General features: G+C 40.2%; 1 protein-coding gene across 15 annotated transcripts in view; it reads left to right on the forward strand.

The window, feature by feature from the left end:
• Window positions 1-17956, forward strand: part of CCSER1 (coiled-coil serine rich protein 1) — a 1152782-nt gene that overhangs the window by 88280 nt on the left and 1046546 nt on the right. The window contains exon 2 of one of the 15 annotated variants that reach the window (XM_043545152.1): window positions 4328-4499. The exons of the other annotated variants lie outside the window; for them this stretch is intronic. The gene's annotated coding sequence lies outside the window, so the exon portion shown is untranslated. The remainder of the gene's footprint in view (window positions 1-4327; window positions 4500-17956) is intronic. 15 annotated transcript variants of the gene reach the window in all.

Here is a 17956-nt window from a genome sequence, read left to right on the forward strand (position 1 = left end):
AAGCCCTCTGTTTGCTATCAATCCCAGGGAAATCCCTCAGATGTGTTCTAGTTCAAAAGGAATTATTTCCGGGAAGTTTCGTGGCCTGTGTTATACAGGAAGTCAGACTAGATGATCGCAGTGGTCCCTTCTGGCCTTAAAAAAAATCTATGAAGCTAGATCACATAGCTTAACTCTCAGGTTTTGCCATGTGGCCGAGGGCCTTGGGCAGGGCTTCCTATTGTTTCCAGCTGTCTGTGTATAAAGGGGCATTTAATTGCTATTTCCATAATAGCCTCATTGAAGGATGCTTAGCACACCCTTCACCTTTAAATAGGTCTATGATTATCTATAGAGCAAAGACCCGCCTGATAGCACCCATTAGCAGCTTCCAGCATAATACTACATTGGCTCATTGTATCTACCATATGGCGGTCATTAGGCATACCAATTCTAATTTCCTATAATTTTCCTTTATGACTGGGTCAACACCTTAAATTGATAGCATCTGTAGGAGCATGATCCTGTATTGACGTTTCCTCATATGCTACTTACATTTGAATCTGAACAACAAATTTGGTCTCTGGAAAGGGAAAAAAGGTTTTGCTCCAATTTTCACCTGAGTTAACCTGATCTCCATAGGAACGAAGCTAATTTAACAGGACTGCCATTGTGATAAACTACAAGAATAAAATATCCCTAGGATATTAGGATTTATCATAAGTGTATGCTATCTTCTTCATTTCTTAAAAACGAAATGTCCCCAAAGAGACTTTATATGCCAAAATTATGTAAAAGAACATCAGTTTCAAAAATGAAGTTTATAGTTAATTGAGTCATAGCATATTTTGACCACTACATTGGCACCAGAGGGTGTATTAACACTGCAAAGGTAGTGTTTCACTATGCCAAGTTAGTGAAGGGACATATGGCATGTTTCTCAGCTAACTACAAACTTCTGGCTTTCATTGTGTTTTGCCAGAGGCTTAATATTTTTTAATATAGGTTTTGTGTGTGTGTGTGATTTGATTTTATATACAATATCATCGAGTAGTGTTGTAAGGTATAATTATGTAAGCTGTAATTAAACTAATATTGAGTTATAATTTAGGATGATGCATTATTTCCTTTTGGATTGAGGCCATTTCTTTCATGTGGTGTCCATGTCTGCAATTTCTTACTCTTCAAGGTATGATTAAAAACTCAGTTGAAATACACATCTAATGGCACTGCTGAAAAGCTGGATATTTTAATGATTTTGAGGCTTAAAAATTACTCAAGACACCACTAAATATAGTCACTAAATATTGACTTTAGAAAAAAAGTGGTTTTTAATACCCAAATGAAAATCTGTACTCATGAAATGTAACAGAAATGAAACCAATGATAATAGATACCAACGTGCAGCATTCACATGAAAACGAAATACATTGAACCCATCTGGTGTGTTACAAGTAAAGGGTTTGCATAAGGGTTGTCCTTCAGCATAGGTTAGGTGGAGAACTACATCTGGACTGGAGTGTGAACACTGGTTGCTTTCCAAGTGACATGACCTAAGCATCTCTGTGACTGAAGGATTTTTGCTCTGAAGGATTCCCTGTCCAAAATGTTGTTCTTCTTTCTGCTCTATCAACTGCAGCAGATGACTTTTGGAAATTTCTGATGTACATCTCAAAATGATTTGTACTGGCTGCAACAGCACCACATTTCAGTCACTGTTACAGCAAAAATGTTGGAGGGATATTTAGGCCCTTGAGGTACCTGCTGCAGAAAAGTGGACCTACCCTTTTGGAAGAGGCCATTAATAACGTAGATAAGGGAACAGGGCTGGGAAGGTGTGAGGAAAGAGCATAGAAATCATTTTGGTGTAGGAAGGAAGATAAATCCTGTGTGCAAGTGCATGTTCAGTGAGCCACTGTACTTGATGATGTGTCAATCGATGACAATCAGACTACAGAGCGCTAAAGATCTTCCCCTTTTTGTCTGACAGTTGTAGCTCCTTAGGATGAGCCTGTACAATTGGAAACCTGGATACGCTGTCACTAAAAATATTTTTAATTCCAATGAAATTGCATATGTCAAGCTGACATTGGGAAGAACATGTACTCCTCTGCACATACGCACATTTGTGAAATATACAATACATACACCTGCTTAAATGCACTTTGTCTTGCACATTTTGAATGTAAATGCATTTTGTAATTCAGGATAGCTTTGGTATTCACTAACTCTTATTGAAATCCATTGTGAACTCTGTTTGAGTAAGCATTATTTTTCTATCAAGAGTTGCAAGCATTCCACAGAGCGAAACTAGTGCATTATAGATGTTAGCTTTTAAAAATTTTTTAGTCTCTTCAATTTTTTCTGTGACTGTGATACAAATAAAAGTAAGGTGGATTAAGATTTAAGTACAAGTGTCTGCTACAAGAATTTAATATTTAATATTTTTAATATAAAAACTAAACAGTGTACATTTCAAAACTAATTTAAAATATTTCTTGGCCTCTTTGTAGTAACAAGAATAGTGAGCACTTACACAGTACTTGATCTTTTCAAAGCATTTTACAAATATTAACTAATTGTTGTATGAGAATGGAAAAGCTTTAGGTTCAGAATATTGGCCAGAAAACTGGAAAGACCGACGCCAGGAAAGCAGAGTGCATTAATCCAGACCTCATTATTTGCAGTTTAAAGGGTCACTGTCAAAGGTATTAGCTGTTAAAATTAACCTCCTTGGACCGTTGCTCCCATTAGATAGGTCTTACCTTGGTTAGAATCCCCAAGGTATTTCTTTTGCATCATTCAGTTTAGATTCCCTTCCTAAACATATACCCACCCCGCAAGACTTACTCTGAATTGTTCTGGAAACTAGTTAGAACATATGTTCTCTTTCTTAATGCCTCAAGCTAGCGTCTCATGGTAATTCCTAACTTCAAGACCCCTGCATGTTACTAATGGTTGTTTTTTTTTTTAATTCTTATTTTAAAAAAACCCCAACACTTGCTATTTATATAGCACCTTCCATCCAAGGATCTAAAAGAGTATTACAAAGGCTTCTTATCCCCATTGTATAGATGTGTAAACGAAGGCTCAGCGAAGTTAAGTGATTTGGCAAAATCCAGGCTTACAGAATAGGGAATAGAACCTAGGTCTCCTGGCAAACAGCCTTCTGCCCTAATAACTATGCAAACTGCTACATATATTGGAAAAAATAATTTCCTGAAGTATGTGAAAGAACTAGATTTCATGGCTAAAAAATTGCAGTGGGTGTTAGCTGACTGAAATCAAGGGGAAGACAGAGAACACAGAGGCTGGAAAACAAAGGGGGAGGAGACAAAGCAGGAAGGGCAAGGCCATATATGCATTTGTATTCAAGAATTGAATGCACAGTGATGCAGTGTCTACACTAGGAAATTTTAGACAAAAATTCCCACTGGTTTTATCACCTGTTCAGTGTCTTACTAGCTAATCTGTTTGAATCCCCATTTGTATTACCATCTCAATTTAACCATACATTCCTCAGGAGGTTCAGAAGGAACCAGAACAATAGGGTTCCCACTGGTACTCTTACCAGCTGAACCAATGCTGTCACTTTTGGCAATTCTCCTCCCTGCCCATATTCCCTATTGTAGGTCTGGCCTAAGTGTTTTGCTCAACATCATTTGGAAAAGCACAGTTCTAGAATGGTCTCTGGGCTTTGGGTAGACATACAGTTAGAATATTTAAGCACTGTGTGGACCACAGCTTCCCAAGATTGATTGAACCTCTGTTTTCAGTCCCCACCACACGCAGTTAGGGAGGGGCGGTGGCAGTGTCCAAAAGGCCTATTAGCAGCGGAGGTATGCAAGACCTGGTTGGATTGGCAGGAAGGTGGGAGGGAGGAAGAGTAAAGGCAGATGAAACGAGTAGAGGAGAGATCTCAAAAGAATGAGTTGAGATAAGCTCAGATAAGCATCCAAACTTCTCAGGCTTCATCAGCAATAAATTTCCAAACCTTCTAGAAATTGCTCATCACTAAGAAAATTTTTGACATAAATTGTTTTAACTGGAATTAACTTTTATAGAACAATATCTGCTGCAATTTGAGGAATGGGGACAGGGATTTAACCATAAAAAATTGCTTTTGCCCTTCATTTAAAGTCAATTTCTTTGACCTTACAGAAGCAGAAACCTGATTAGCTGATGATAATGATAAATGGAGATTTCCTAGGAAGTCAAATTGATTCAGTTGAAATGCTAATTATTTTTCATCATCTTTGTTAGCTAAGAATAATTAGTCCTGTGTATTATTGCCTCTCTTTGCCATCTTTCACGGTACATGGCAGTTAAACCAAAGAATTTCTTTTAGGTATTTTGCCAAAAAGGAGCATAGGATTTGCCAGATTGAATCATATCCAAGGTCCCTCTAGTCCAGTATCCTGTCTCCAGCAGTGCCAGCACCAACAGTGGGAAGAGGTGGCTCCCACACTAGATCTCATCCGGATCCCTTATAGGGCTTGGCTCAAGTGCTGAAATATGAGGTATCCTTTCAATACATTTTCTTTAGATTCACTATTATAATTCTGCATATTCTTGTTAGTTATATAACTGGCCACTCCCATGCTGAATCTTGCCAAGCTCTTGGCCTCAGCACTCAGTAACAGTCCAGATACCATGGATGCTGGGCATCCTCCAATAACTGGAAGCTGGGAGCACTCACCACTTGACAGAGGGCCTGATTAAGAATATAAGAACGGCCACACTGGGTCAGACCAATGGTCCATATAGCCCAGTATCCTGCCTTCCAACAGTGGCCAATGCCAGATGGTTCAGTGAGAATGAACGAACAGGCAGTTATTGAGTGCTCCATCCTCTGTGGTCCAGTCCCAGCATCTGGCAGTCAGAGGGTTAGGGACGCCCAGAGCATGGAGTTGTGTCCCTGACCATCTTGGCTAATAGCCACTGTTGGACCTATTCTCCATGAACTCATTTAATTCTTTTCTGAACCCAGTTGTACTTTCGGCATTCACAACATCCCCTGCCAGTGAGTTCCCTGGTTGACTGTGGTTGTGCATTATGTGAAGAACTATTTCCTTTTGTTTGTTTTAAATGTGCTGTGCTAATAATTGCATCAGGTGACCCCTTGTTCTTGTGTTATGTGAAGGGGTAACTAACACGTCCTTATTCACGGTCTCCTCACCATTCACGATTTTATAGACCTCCATCACACCCCTCCTTGGTTGTCTTTTTTTCTAATCTGAACGGTCTCAGTCTTTTTCATCTCCCCTCATACGGAAGCTGTTTCATCCTCCGAATCATTTTTGTTGTCCTTCCCTGTCCTTTTCCAATTCTAATATATATTTTTTTAGATGGGGGAACCAGAACCGCACACAATATTCAAGGTGTACAGTGGATTTATATAGTGGCATTATGATTCAGAAAAGTACTTAGCATGTGCTCGAGTCATAGTTCTGCTTGAAACAGCACTACATTAATGTACAACGTTTAGCACGCAACAGCAGGGTACCCGTGGGCCAGTCAGTGCACAGCATGCGAGTGTGCACTAGAATTTACACCCCCCTAAGTGTGGACTAAGACAAGCCCTTAGTTACTGACCTCAGCAATCAGCCACCCCACTGTTGTTCCTCCCATATTGCCTCACTGTTTCCAATGTCAATGGATAAGCGCAATATCTGGATGTCTGTGCTAAAACGATCAACAATGAATTAGTTAACAAGGTTGATGTTTAAATGTTTATAATTGGGTAGCAGAGTTAGTGCACTGTTCATGTGAATGGGAGCAGTTACTAACACACTTGAAGTTATTTTTTTATACTCTCTCTTTATAGGCCCAGAAAGACAGCACTGAATCGGTTTACGTTGGACTCTCAGTTAAAAGATTAACTCAGCAAATGTAAAGGCTAGAAACTTTTTTTTTTTTTTTAAACACAGTTAAATTTTTTGGTAGGGTTTGGATTCTGGGGTCAGTCCTGCAACTGTGAAGTTGTTGAAAATGTGAAGTTCTGACTGTAACTTCATAAAATGGGAATTGTGCTGCCTTATTACGTGATAGCACTTCTAAGAAGTGCTTTGCAGCTGTAAGTCCCTAGATTCTTATTTGTTTCTAAATATTCCTGTTTGTTTGGTATCTATCTATCTATCAATCAAAGTAATAGAGCAATCAATAGCTTTAGCAACATTGCAAAGAGACAGGAGAGTTGCTGTTCTCCAAAGAAAAAAGGCAGCAATTAAGTAATTCTAAGAAATATTTCAGAGCACATGGATATTAGAGTTCTCAGAAACATAGCTGGACTTCTGTATTATCCTGTAAATAAACCTGGCTCTTCCAGTATCTGAATAGACAGCCCCTTGCTCACTGTTCCGGGCAGCGGTAGTTACAATACACTTCAGAAGGTAACAGAATAGAGACTGTAAAATTCACACTGGTGTATATCTTGAATAACCCTACTGAAGATAATGGATTTACTCCTGTTTTAGACCCAAATAACAGAGATCAGAATTTGGCCCAATAATCCCTGAATATCAGAAGAGAACACAGAATCTGCATTTCATTTTTTTAATACTCTGTGGATAAGCCACTGAGTGAAGCAAAACTCTGATATCCTTTTATTAAGGTTAAATGGTAAAATCTGTGTTAAATAATCCAAGCTGAGCTAATGTGAAAAAAAGGGAAACAATATCACTCCCTTCTCTCTAGTGTGGTGCAGATTACCATGAGCGCATTGCTGAGGTAGGATTCTTTTCTTTCTTCAGATTTGATGCTAGTACTGAAAATAAGAGATGTTTATCCCATCTGATTTTCCAATTTAAATCTTGGCATATGCTCTGTTAGGAAATGTCACTGCAGCCTGACTGCTGGAGGTCACAGAGTTAAATACCAAGAGTTGGATTCTAAAGAGGCTGGATAATTTAATAACCAATAACAGCATTAATAGTTTTGCATGCCAAGATAGAGGCTATTATGCTTCACCGTGTAAGCTGATTGCTGCAGGAAACCATAGTGTTTGTTCCTTCCACCAACCCAATACAGCACTGTACAATAGCCACTGTACAATAGCCAGTGGCATTAGGAGGTAGCGAAGGGATGGGGCAGAGCCCCCTTTCATCTTAATCATTAATGCCAAAAGAAAGATGCTAGACTTGAAGGCTTAGTGGTCTGAACTGGTATGACACATTTTACTATGCTCCATCTGTATCGATGGGCTACTTGCCTCACAAGGGTGCCCTGAGTGTTGGTTAATGCTAACGAAGCACTTTGGGGATGTAAAGCACTAAGTATTATATTTATCACACTTTTGCTTAAAGCATTGTTAGTAATGTCAGAGGAGCAGGAGATTTGGGGTTTGGAAGTAAATTAGGAATTTTTAATCTTTATGTCATTGCAGATGGGTACTTAGATTGAGGGATAGCCTAAGCACTGGAATGCGTTACCTAGGGAGGTGGTGGAATCTCCTTCCTTTGAAGTTTTTAAGGTCAGGCTTGACAAAGCCCTGGTTGGGATGATTTAGTTGGGGATTGGCCCTGCTTTGAGCAGGGGGTTGGACTAGGTGACCTCCTGAGATCCCTTCCAACCCTGATATTCTATGAACCTTATATTGTTGCCTTTCGGGAAAAGACGTGTCTAACTGTCTAGAGAAGCTATTAGAAAAACTAACCACATAGCTGAACAGCTTTTAGATAAAGGGAAAACTGTTTATTTTTAAAAGGATATGCACAAGGGGACTGTGGAATAACAGTTAAACTGAAAAGGTGAAAGGGCAAGATGAATTCTATTGTAGGTGCTAAAGAAAGATCCACAGGAAATGCCATTGCTTAATGGCATGAGAGAGGGGATCTAGTGTAGAAGCTGGAGGCAATCAGAGGGAAAAAATACCATCTTAGCCGCTTTTTGGGGTTTGCAGTAATTTCAAATATGCTTTCTGTTGAGCTGGGCTTTATGAACAAATATGGCATTGTAAGAAACCAAATTTCCAAAGCGATTGCCATTTGCAGTTCAAACAGTGTGATTCAGTTGCAAAGTATGTGCTGAATGTGGTGTTCTCTGATAATCAGTCTGGGTGTGTGAAACATTTCAGCATAAATTACACATTTAACACCGAGGGAGGAGTCAGTAACATCAGACCTAAATGCTTTCTCACCTGAAATGTTTGTTCTCATAGTCTGTTTTTCCTCTCATTACATATTCACTCTTCTCCCGCAATTTGATAACTAACAGAGAAGAGGAGGAATATTGTGTGTATTGAGTTAAATTTCCGTCTCACTATATCTTCTCCTCTCAATAGGAGATCTGAAAACCTTGTGGAAGTAAAATATATACTCCTGTTCATTCTCATGCCATTTAGAAGTGAACTTTATCCCTTATTAGATATTTAACTGGAAAGTCAGCATCTGCTTAGTCTGAAACGTTTTTAATGAGCACAAAACTCTGACTTCTCACGACAATGGCTTTTCCAGGAAGGGGGCAGGTATCTTAGCCATCAGTGTGGTGGGGCTCCTGATGTCCGTGTGGCTCCCTAGCCTCACGCACTGTCCCAATCAGCAGATATTTCAAGAAGACTCATCTGTGCCAAATAGGGTATGTGACGTAAGGTTTTAGATTAATAGCGAAGTGCAGAAAATGTTGACAACATATGTAGGGTTCTTTGATGCATTTTGGGAAGAACTTGATAAAGTGCTGTAAGGGACTTTCTTCTCTTCCATTTCCAACTTTTTCTAATTTGCTTGGTTATACGGTTAGACACACACAAAGTGTTGTATAGAAGCCTGATGCCCGTACCCCCTCCACCAACTTTAGAGCAAAAAAAAATAACCCATCGAATTAAATATCTCACTCCTTTTTCATGCCGGAGGTTACTGTAATTCTCATGTACTGAAATTGGTCTCTAGCAGTCTGTTCTGGGAGACAACAAATGACTCCCTATCTTGCCATGATTGATCTCTTGGAAAGTGTACAGTTTGTATGGTGTCATTGTCAAATTAGGGTTTGTGCAAGGATTTCTGCCTATGTCCGTAAAATTGCAGAGCCCTTTCAAATCTGCATGTTTAGATTAGAGTCTTAAAGGACAGAAAGAAGGTTCAGCTCCAAGTGAACCCTCTAATAATATAACCTTTTGTATCCTGTACATTTTCTTGTGATTTAAGAAGACTGTGATCCATGTTTGGGAACTGTAAATACTGAAATAGTGAAATAAGTGGAGTATTTCGTGGCCCTTCTGTTTAGCTGTTGTCTGGAGCAGGAGTTAAAGGGACACAATTAACTTGTTTTTGTTTTTTAAATGACTAATTTTAAACCATCCATTTTTTTTCTAGTATGTCATGAATTTAAAAAATCCTTTACACTTTAAAAGGGTATTTTGCCCCCTTGATCATGTCAATGAGGGGAAAAGCTGATTATTCAGGAGCAGTAGTGAAACTTATTATGCACAAAGTGGATAATGTATTCAGTACACAAACTGGAAGATTAAGGAATATATTTTTGCTAACTTCAGTTATTGTAATCTTAGTTGAAACTTGTTTATACTGGGTACAAAGTTTTCACACAGAAGCATGATGTTCAAATTGATGGTGTCCCTTTTAGTATATGCAAAGCCGTCTTATATTTTTTGAAGCATAATGTTATTCTTTAGAATGGAGTTTAGAAGAACACATCCTAGACTGAAAGTTCTCTGTCTGTGTAGTTGGATTGTTTACTGTTGCAAAAACACTCAGCAGATTTATTTTTGGGGGGAGAGAAGGGAAAATCAGTTTTTTGAACTGATGTCACATTGTTCTTCCTTTAAACATATCCACTTTGATTAATAGGGTTTAAGTCAAGTGTCTGAACTAGGGATCCAGACGAGAGAATCTCAAGCAATAGGCCCATGATAATTAAGCATATTGTGATGACAGTTCAATCAACCTGCTGGAGACCAGGAGTACATAACACACATTCATACGTACATCCTGAAACAGCTACTTGGAAGTGATACTGATGTCTGGTGGGCAGGAAAGTCACCTTCCATATCTCCTGGTCAGAGATTGAAATGACCGCACATTTAGCACGCTTAGGAGAGGCCCAGGGTTTGAACAGTGGGGAGTGTTTCTGATACTAGAGGGCTGCATTGGCAATGAGGAAGCCTGCCCATCTGATGTCGGACTCAAGCATGCAAGGATTCCCCAAAGACCCAAGTCACCACTAAAAAGCTAAAGCAGAAGCAAACTGTGATCAGCAATGATCTTGTTAGGATTACTCAAGATAAAACATAACGGTTACAGTAGAATAAAGGAAAAAGAGAAGCTTTTAAAGGGACCTTATTTTCAAAATTGCAGTGATGTGGAGTTTCAAATGAAGTATCACCTAAGAAAGAAGATAATTCCTTTGTTTTAAGGCAGCAGAAGTATTAGGGGAAAAAAGCAAGTTAACTGAAAGTGTTTGCTGAAAATTGGCAAGTCCTTTCTTTGTGTTATTTACATGGAAAGCCGTTTCTCAAAGGAAGCTTTCCAGATTTCTGCTAGGGAATTCCATTTCCTTGTATTTGATCATTTTAATATTTTGTAGCACAAGGTCTTGGCAGACGCAGCATTTTATTCTTATAACTTTTTAAAGCACTGTTGCTATGTTTTCTTTTGTGTAGCAGCTGTGAACTTAGGTACATTCAACCCCTAGTATTTTTTTCCCCCCACTCTGGCAGAGTAGAGAGAGAGTGATTTGTTTTCTCACACTCTGATATGTGTTTTCCTGTTAGTGTGGAAGGGATGTAAGTTTGTAACACAAATAAAGCTGACTAAGAATAGGCTGGACTGGCCAAATAAGTGGGCCTAGTTCATGCATGTGCATTAGCTGAGACAGTTGCATGAACTTGCTATTCATTCAGCCAAGCAGTTCTTGTGCATAAAAAGAGCTGGGCGTTCTGCAGTGCTTTTCATCAGTAGGTCTCAACACACATTACAAAGGAGGCCAGGACCATGATCTTAATTGTACTGATGGGGAAACTGAGGCACCTAGTGGTGAAGTGATTTGCCCAAAGTCACTCAACAGGCGAGTGGTGTAGCTGGGAACGGAAGCCAGGTTTCCTGAGTCCCAGTTCACTCGGCCACACTGTTTCTCCGTAAGAGGTGGTTAAAGAGAATCGCCCATGCTGTATGGATGGGAGATACAAAGCTGCTTAAGGATAGTGTCTCAGACTCCTCTAAATGACTTCTCCATTTCCCCCTCCTATTCTATTGGATTAAGAGCTTTGCTAGAATCTTGGTCCCCTCTCACCACCCATGTGGGGCTGTGAGGGTTGCTCTGCAGAGAGGCCACATTGCTACTGGAGTTAGATTTTTTTTAAAAAAAGTGGTAGATTAAAAAAATATGCTCCCTTGGATGCAAGGTTTGCTGAAAGGCGGCAGGCTGTTTCTCTACCCAGCTGTGTGTTTGGATTGGCTTTTCTGCATCCATCTCCCATCTTCCTGGGGCTGACAACTGGCTGTTACAACTGTCAGTCATGAGAAGCTTCAAGAGTGGTGCCCTATCCAGTTTCCCCCATCACACAAAACTGCCACCTGCTGGGTTGTTGAGAAGGTATCAGAACAAGCATAGTACCTCTCCTGGCGCCATTACTGTCTGCAGCCATAACACAGATGGCACCCCTTTGGAGGAGGAAGAAGTCAGTGGTTGTGTGATGGCCACTGTCTTGGCCAATAGACATGGGACTGAACTGGGGTACTCCAAGCATTGGCTGCTACAGCTTCAGCTGAAGGGCCCAGTCCCTGTAGGTGTAACAGACCTCTATTGTTTGTGGGTTGGGAACAGAGAGGGAGACAACACACACTACCCAGTTGGTTACTATTGCATAAATTACATAGCTTCTTCAAGTCAAGGGAGATATGGTGGTAGGATGTTCCTTCTCAGGATCTCCACTGGCTTTTGTGGCTGAGCCATTCATAAGAGCAGTGTGCTACAGAAGCAGCAGGGCTCAGAATTTAGGCAAATGTGAGTGTCATCTAAAACTAATACCTTAGTTGAATGATGTGCTTGTGCTTTAATCTGTGTTTTGGTATCAAATTAGTTGTTATGAATGATGGGGCTGAATTGGTATCTCGTTTGGCTTGGCTCCGAGTGAGAAGATACGGTGGTCAAGTGAGAGGTGGTCTTATATCTGTTACAGGTACAGTAATCCTTAGGCTATATAACCAGCTTACAAACAACCAAACATACAACACCATATACGGAGGAACATTGTTTTTTCTTTTTGAAAAACTGCAACTAATATATTGTTCACCAAAACATTCACTAACTATAACCAAACCCTAGTACAATCATTTCAGGGTAAGATTTTCAAAAGTGCTCACTGTTGGCCTAACTGTTCTCCCATTGAAGTTAACAGGAAATACGCCATTGACATCAAAACTCTGAGTACTTCAGAAAATCCCACACATAATATCTACATTTATGTCTAATCAAACTTATTTAATGGCACCTACTTGGAAATATTTGCCAAGAAGAAATTACCGTTTCAGAAAGTTAATTGAATGGAGGAATGTATTCAATTCAAGCATGATAACCTTAGTACTATGCAAGACTAGTCTATTTCAGTTGTGTTTTGAAATGTTGGGGGTGCCACAATCCCGGAAAGATTTATTCACGTACTTGACTTTACACACAAAATTAGTCCCCTGAATTGAGTGGGAATACTCATACATGTAAAGTTAAGGATGTGTCTAAATCTTAGCAAGTTTGGGCCCTAATGTTACCAAAGCCTTATACAGCCTGCTATTTATAAACTATACAAGTAGCTGTATCCTTTTCAGGTTCACAAAAGAGTGGTGGCGGTGGGGGTTGGTACTGGGAGATCTCTATCAAAATTTAGGGCTCGATCTTGCATAGTGCTGAGCACTCTGGTCCTAATCCAGCTAAATGGTTAAGCATGTACTTAACCTGAAGCCTATGGGTAGCCCCATTGACTTGAATATGGCCACTCTTGCTTGAAGTTAATCAGGTGCTTAAATGTTTTCCTGGATCAAGGACAGAGTGGTCAGCCCTTTGGAGGATCCCATTAATCAACATCAATATCTGTCAATCAGACTTTGTTTTCACAGAGCAGCAGGGACACGTAAAGCATTTAAAGCTGGTCCATCCGAATCTGGTTTTTGTTGCTGTGCAATATACTTGTATAAATATTTAACTTGTATAATGTTCAAATCTCTGTTCAGTGCTCTGCAGTACAAACAGAAAGACAAGTCCCTGGCTCAAAGAGCTTACAAGCTAATTTTAGATTTAATGTGACAAGTGGAGGCAACTCACAACTGGGATAGCCTGGGAAGGAGGTGCACAGATTGCTGGAATAAGATCACACAGTTACCCAGTTTAAGCACATATGCATCTTGAGTCAATTATGTATTTTTATTAATTAATGGTGACTTTCACTACTTCTAGGCATCACAGAGTTAATTCTTAAGGAAGGTTTTATTTCTATTTTAAAAAACAGTCACTCACTAAACTTAAAATAAGCCACACTGAAACATGAAAGTAGAATCCTGGAGCTTCTTGCCTCAATGATTTTCATGTGAACTAGGCAATATTGTCACAAGTAGATAATTTTTGTTTTGTCTGTTATCTGTGTCTATTGCAATAACCTAACTTGAGTGCTCTGTATTTAAATTTTGTGAACACAGAAAGGAACCCACTGAGTCATATAGGACACCACAGTTGTGAGAGCAGCTTTGACTGAGATCAGATGATAGTAGTTAATGAAGAAAATGTTTAGCAACTCGTGTAACCTATTTGAAATATGAAATGACACTGCCATATGGTACTATAGCTAACATTACATCCAAATATATAAAGCAGAGATTACCATGTTCAGTTGACAAGTGTCATGTGTCAAGTTATATTCTTCTCAGGATAAAATATGAATCTCCTATTCAAAAGTACATATATGCTTTACCATGTAGGAAAAAGATATCCATAAATAGGATACTCTTTCGAATAACTTAGGTGTTGCCGGAGTGCAGTTGTGTTATCATTTACCATATCAATACCTAAACAGGATTTTTGTTTTTTTAAATAATGGCTCTTCTGAACTTTTTTCTGAAAACCTTTCAGAATACATGGTCTTGGTAATAATGCATTCAAGTGGCGACTGGTGCTTCTATAGATCCAAACAAACTGACGTGCTTAGTGATCTTTAAACCAAGAAGGACTTTCATAACACCCAATAATGGCTCATTTTGAAATTTTTTTATTTTGTAAACTAATAATCGTTTGCACTTGTGAAGTACCATTCGTTTGCAGAATGCTTTAGGCTTTAAACCACAGAACACCTCTATAAGGCAGCTAAGTAATATACCCATGTTACAAGTAGCTAAATTGAGACAGCAAAAGAGTACCATATGTGACCTTCCCCCAGTTCACACAGTGAATAGGTTGTGACTGGAATAGAACCTGGAAACTTGGAATCGCAATCCCCTGCTCCAACCACTAGGACACACTTCCTTTCCTTCAGCATGGTGCGTACATGAATATAAGAAACAGCAGGCACTTCCATCTATTTACATTTCCGAAGAGATAGCAATCTCTTTTACAGTATGTGTAGCAGTTATTAGAAGGGGGCAGGGTTCACTGTAATACACTGCAAACACATAAAGTAGTGTGATGAGCTCTCAGATTCACAGGAGTGCTTGTAAAGCAGATTTTTTTGTATTGAAAGTTTCATTCTTCTTTCTCTACGTCGTTGTTGCTCTTGGGGCCAAATGCCCTTTCCTCTGCTAGTTCAGAGGGGAGTAAAGCATCACACAAAATGATATGAGAGCCAGCAAAGTGTCAGAAGGGGAGTGCAACGGCAGCTGGACGTGCCTCTAGAGCCTCCAGAAGCGATGGCTCTGTGATTGAAGTTGCTTTCTTTTGGGTGTATTCAGCCAGGGGCAGAAGAGCAAGGGTGTCTGGCACACTCCCTTCCTCATAGAAGTACATACGGAAGTAAAAGTTCATGGAAACCTTGATTGTGTGTAAAAGGATGGCCTGCCCCTGAAAGGGCAAGGACGACTCGGGATGGCCAATGCTGTTCAATTAGCTCTGCTCGGCCACACCTGTGCTGGGTGTGGCACTTAAAAGGGGAGAAAAACCAGCAGTTGGGGGCTGGCGGTGGAGGAGAGCAGTTGAGCTGGGCTGGGGCTGGATTGCTGAAGCACAGGAGTGAAGCTAACTACTGTGGTGAGCCCCTGGAACAAGAGATTCGCCTCCAGACAGTCAAGGAGCGAGCGTTCCGCAAGGAACCAAGCGCTGAAGAGGAGCCGAAGAGGGATGAGAGACTCAAGCCCAGAGAAGGTTAAAAGATTCTTCTGTTGTGTTCTGTTTGTAGCTCTGAGTTCTGCTGAGGGACCTAAGGCACCTGCTACTTTGGAAGACTGTGATTTTTTTATTGTAGCATTCTGTGGTGATTTAGAAAGGCTTGCTGGCTGGCAGGGGGGAGCCGGGCAAAGGAGCTGTGAAGAGGCCAGCTGGGAGAAGCCAGCTTGGGGCCTGATCACCTATAGCTAGACTTGGCTACCTTGGAGTGAGATTTAACTTTTAAGTGGCCTGGCTGGTGGGCTAGGCTGCAGAAGGAGGCAACCAACAGGAGGAGGTGACCAAGGAGAAGGCCCAGCAACCCTGCACCCAGCCACACAAGAGTGCACTGGAGGTGAGTTGCTTTTGTGCATGTGGGTTTGGTCTGGGGCAGGACCTTATAACACTGCCTCTGAGATTTCTAGCCTCCTGCAGAAGGCTGACCACTGCACAGGTGTAGTGGGGAGCAAGTGTCATCTAGGGTCTTGATTGGGATTTGTTGCCATGGAATGTGGAGCTGGGGAATAGCATAAAGAGAAGGACACCCCACGTACTCTAGGATCTGTGGAGTTGGAACTCCAATTTGTCTGTGGATTATTAGTCTCACCAGGGTTTCAAAGCCCTCTTTTTCTCTCCAGAAGGTTACAAACAAGTCCCAGAGGGGAAAATAGTTAAGTTTCTGCCTGGGCTGGTGGTGGTGGAGTTGATCCATGCTCAAAAGGAACAAGTCTGCAACCATGGGTGACTTGAATTAGGAATGCCAGAAATCTTACTCAGGATAGCAAGCCAAGTATGAGCTGCATTACAGACTCTGGCTTGATTCTCTGTTGCCCTGCCTCTTGGGTATTTATTTACACCTGTGCAAAATGGGTGTAAAATGCTAACAAAGAATGGTAGCACTTTCCGCCAGTGGTGTATTGAGCCCAGAGAGTTTTGACATCGTCATGCTGTAGTGTCACGTGAACTGACTGAAAACCCCCATAGAGTCTGTGTCCCAAAACAGGGCTTCATCTAGTAGTCTTCATCTGTTAGTCTACTTTGTGTAATGTATAACATTCCTTCCAGATCAGCACATGCTTGGCTTGTGTTAATTTGAAGAGCACGCTTGAGTTGGCTCACTTGTTGCTGTGGATGACTGGCAAGCACTGCACAGATTTTTTTTTTTTTTTTTAAAGACATTGACAAAACTGCTTGACTTAAGTGTTCAAAGGCGGTCTGATAACAGTCGGAACAGTAAGCTTGCAAATGTGTCTCTTACTGATGGCAAAATGTTCCATGATTTCATTAGACAGGTAGATAGATGGCAAGCTACAAGACAACGGTTGCCAGCATTATGAACTCTCACAAACTTGGACACTTGAAACTTAAATTAATTTGAACTGGCTCTGTACAGTACACTGTGTCACATCACTTATATACACTATACTGTACCATTTGGAAGTATAGCTAATAGTATTGAATTCACTTAGGGATACTACATCTACAAAAATGGATTTATTGCAGTCCATTAAAATAAGCTGGCAAATTATTTATTAAGTGTCTAACTTGGAGGTACTGCCAAAACTATTATTTTGCGGGATAACTACTTTAGCAATTCCTCAAATACCTTATATGTGCTATCCTGGATTAGATATGATATGATAGAGACAAAGTATAGAGGTGGTCAGAATTTTCAGCCAATTTTGGTAAAAACAAAATTTGCATTATAACAACTTTATTCCATCAAAAATGTCAACTTTTCATCTAAACCAGAAAGGGTCCTGCTCCTGCCCCTGCTGCTGAAGTAGCTTTTCAACACCCCTTTGTGAGCTTGTGTAGCCATTGCTCAGACTGAGAGAACAACCACATAGGAATTCAGAGTGTTTTTCAAGTTCCTTATATGGATCTGTTTCTGGGGCATTTTCTTCAAGTTCATTTATTTTGAACCCAGCCATGTCTATTAAATTAAGATGCTTTTTCTCTAAAGGAGTTGCTTTGACGACTTCTTCTCCCATGAAGCTGAGGTTCAGTGACAAGTCAATGTCACAACATGAACTTCCTGCCTTCTGTGGACAAATCAATCACAAAGTTTTTTTTTATATAGCAGCATAGACACACACATGCAAAAAGAAGTCGCCCCTCCTCCCAATGAAATGCTGCAAAATCAATGAAAATCTACTACAGAGTTGTTAGCTTTGCTCCATTATGTATCGGCTCTGAAATAATAGAGATCTCTAGGGGGACATGCTCATAAAGGGGAGAGATACTAGCAAAGAAATTGTTAAACATTATTCTCTGCAGAGCCCAGCCTGTATTAAATATTGTCAGCTCATTGGCCTATAACTCTAAACCCATTTATTTACAGGATTCTTTCCCCCTCAAGGAGCATAAGCATCAAAGAATGACAGTTCTGTCTGGTACAGTACATTGAGACGTGGGGACTGGTCAAGTGTGGCTGACTATACAAATTTGATCTCCAGTTTGTGGAAGCACTGTACTTTCCAGACATCACTGAAATATTTTATGGGTTTTGAAATATGTCTTGATGTAGTTCAGCGTCATTATTTACTGAAGACAAAGAAGAGAGACAAAAGCAAGGACCTACAATATCCAGTATGTCTTTGGTGTGTCTTTAAATGTGACTCTAAGACAGCTCAGTCATGAGACTACTAGAGCGACCTTGGGGAAAAAATGATTTGGTGCGTGTTGA

Source organism: Chelonia mydas, chromosome 4, assembly GCF_015237465.2.
Source record: "Chelonia mydas isolate rCheMyd1 chromosome 4, rCheMyd1.pri.v2, whole genome shotgun sequence".
Taxonomy (NCBI): Eukaryota; Metazoa; Chordata; order Testudines; family Cheloniidae; genus Chelonia; species Chelonia mydas.